Source organism: Gavialis gangeticus, unplaced genomic scaffold (genome assembly GCF_001723915.1).
Source record: "Gavialis gangeticus isolate Ggan-Ray unplaced genomic scaffold, GavGan_comp1, whole genome shotgun sequence".
In the NCBI taxonomy this organism is placed as follows: domain Eukaryota; kingdom Metazoa; phylum Chordata; order Crocodylia; family Gavialidae; genus Gavialis; species Gavialis gangeticus.
The window spans coordinates 186,371,280-186,374,702 of record NW_017728992.1 but is presented as its reverse complement, the minus strand read 5'-3'; positions in this window follow the sequence as shown (position 1 = coordinate 186,374,702).

Here is a 3,423-nt window from a genome sequence, read left to right as displayed (position 1 = left end):
ATAATAAGAAGCAAATCTTCTTGCAGTGGAAAGGCACCATTGTGCTCCCCCTCCAGGTACCAAGGCCCTATATTTCCTTGTCATTTTGCATTTTGTGCCTTTTTATAGTTCACCAACCTGTATTGTTTGTTCTGCTGTTTGTGTTTTATATTTTGTTAACCCTAGTTTTTTTTGTCAATGATTGTAAGTGTCTAACCTTTGTTGAATCCTGCCCCCTTGGGGCATTGTAGTGTCCACTGTACCCTCTGATTTATGCCTGTTATGTTCCCAGTATTAAAAGGTATATGGTTAAGTCCCTTTGGTGGTCTGGCTCTCCTCTATAGGGGAGGAGAGTCCCTAAACCTCCCACAGCCCTTGTGCACCTGCTTTGATCCCTTCAATTGGAGAGGGGTACCTCTTGGAGTACCGCCCGAGTTACGCTATCCCAGACCCCTTCCCGGATTAAGTTAACCCAGAGTCCTCCAGCATCCCAGCGTGCTGTCTGGGCTGGGCTGAGCTCTGCTCCAGAGAGCAGGGCTGGCCCTGTCCCTCTGCTCTCTAGCCAGAGACACCAGTCAGGAGGCAAAGTGAGCGGGGAGGCAGTTAATTCTTTCCTCCTTCTCCTCCCCCTGACCATAGCTGGGGTCTGCCTGTCTGCAGGTGAGCAGTGGAGGAGGGTGGCCAGGTCTGGCAGACCCTGGCGGTGGGGCAGAAGGAACGGAGGGAGGAATTAACTTCCTCCTTGCTCCCTTCACCTTAACGGGGCTATACTGGGAGGGCATCTGGCCACATCCTGCTGCTGGAGCAGCGAGGGGATGGGGAGGAGCTCTGTGCAGGGCTGCTCAGCACCAGAGAGGGACTCTTCCACCTTCACCTGCCCCCACCGTGGGATAGGGAGGGGGGCTCTGTTTGGTGCTGGAGGGGGACTCTTCTGGAATGAAAAGGGAACGTCTTTCCACCTGCAAATTGGTTCAATCTCTGCAGGTTAGACTAACCTGCAACGATTGGATCAATTCACGCTTGGGCTTTTTGAATGTCTGTCCCTAGCCTAGGAATTCAACAGGACCCAATGGGAGGGAGCAAGCTAATGCCTTTCCCATCTGTAAAGACTGGCACTAAAATAAGGAACTGAGGACAAGAATTGCACAAGGGAGGGTGGAATGAAAATGCTGCCTCTGGCTTACATTCCCTTCAAGCTGTTATAAAACTTTAAATATAATGAATAAATAACCAGGCCTCTCTAGCAAAGATGAGCCCAAAGCTCTGACCTTCCCATGAACTGTGCTATTATTTCAGCTCTTGAGGTAAAGGTCTGCGTTGCACGATATCCCCTTATAATGAGAGCAAAGCCACTCAGCGAGACAGAGCTGCCCACTGAGGTCACGAAAAGCAGACTGCACCGTGCTAGAAGGGCAATATACATCCAGGCAAACGATGCGGCCTGAATGCATGGGATGCAATAGCTGAATACCAGAATTGGGGGCCCTCTCCTTGGAGGTTGCTAGATACTAGAAGTTGGGTAGAGAGTAAAGAAGGTTACTATGCCATCGTGCTGCTGTCATGCTGAATTTTATGGCTCTTCAGTCCTTACCCAACCTTTCTACACACCACGCTGCTGTCTTCTGAGAAGTGCTGCTGACCAGCTGGCTGAGCTCCGTGAACAGTGGGGGCCTTGGATCACAGCGCTGTTCACCTCCCTCTCTCCAAGATCAATGCAAGGGCCAGGGCTATGAGAAACTGAAAGGACACCATATTGTCCAGGAAGAATCTCCCTTCCTTCCTATACAGCTGGGTCTTCTTGGCTGCACTCTCAGGGAAAATTGCACAGCAAATAATAGAGGATTCCAGCTTTTTTTTTTGCATGTGTTGATCTGGCTTTACAATTATAAAGATTAGCTCAAAAACTCTACGGAAGGGTACCACTCGTGACTGAATTCTGTAGACATTTAGGGTGCCTGTACACCACCCGGGAGGCTGTAATTACTAGACTCCAGCCCAGTGGCAGTGCGTAGGGGGTGCACGTGCACCCCCTGAGAGCACTGATGCACCCCCTGACCAGCTATGCTCACTGCTTAGGCGATGGGCAGGGCAGAGGGGGGAGCGCTGGTGCCCCCTGCAAGTGCCAGCCGATCACCGCAGCCGCTCCCAGAAGCAGCTGCAGCGATTTGCCACAGGGGGACCCCCACCCCTGGTCAGCGGGACCAGTCGCCCACGCTTCAGCCAGCCGTCTCATGTATTAGTGTCCCTGCACTTCAAAATGGCAGTGGAAGCACTTTGACTAAAGCTTGTTCAATGAGCTTTAGATAAAGTGTCCCTGCCACTATTTTGAAGCATGGGGATGCTGATACACAAGACAGTCTGGGTGCTTTAATTAGAGCAGCTCTCAGGGCTGCTGTAATTAGAGCACCCCACTCCACAAGCGTAAAAATGCCCTCAGAGACAATTCTGTAGAGCAGGATTACATTTCTGTTGCCATTTCTATCCCATCTTACGTATTTTACCTCTGTTAAATTCCAGGGTTCTTTTCCATAAATGCTGAGGAGCTGGCTGAAATTTGTTATGGGTCAGATTTGAAGTATGACCCTGCAGCTACCCCCTGGTGACAAGAATCTGTTTTCCTCTAGCCTGATGTATGATTTGAGCTTCTTGGCCACATTTGGTCCTGGTAAAAATAGGCACAATCCAACAGGATGACATATGGACGGAGTGCAGCACTCTGATTCTGTTCGTTAATCATGGCTATTAATGCTTTTTATTCATTATTATTATTTGACTTCCATAGGAACTTGTTGGTGTTTAGCATTTCTGAAAACCAGATAATTTTTTTAAAGAGTATAAACAGGATTTAGGAGACTTACTTTTACCACCCAACTTTGAAAATATTAGCTGTTGTCACTAACCTGAGGTTGAGTCTGCTCATTCAGCAAGGTGTAGGACAGTAGCTCTCAATCTTTTTAGACTCAAGGTACCTCTCCATAATATCGGTGAATTGAGAGGCACCCCATTTCAAAAAGTAATTTATTTATTACAGTGCATGGCTCCTTGCATAGAAGCCAGACAGCGGGGAGGAGCTAAACAGGAGGGTTTCAGCCTGCCTTTATCTACTTACCTCTTCATCCCTCACTTATCATCTCATACTTCCAAGAATCTCATGGCAGCCCAGGTTGCCCCAGCCCCCTGGTTGTAAATAACTGGTCTAAGGAAATCTGTGTGATGTTACATATAGTTTCATAGTTATAGTTTCATAGTTTCTAGGGTCGGAAGGGACCTGAGCAGATCATCTAGTCCGACCCCCTGCCATGGCAGGAAGAGCATTGGGGTCAAATGACCCCAGTAAGGTGGTCATCCAACCTCCTCTTAAAAACCCCCAGGGTGGGAGCCTGCACCACCTCACTTGGAAGCTGGTTCCAGACCCTAGCCACCCTGACCGTGAAGTAGCGCCTC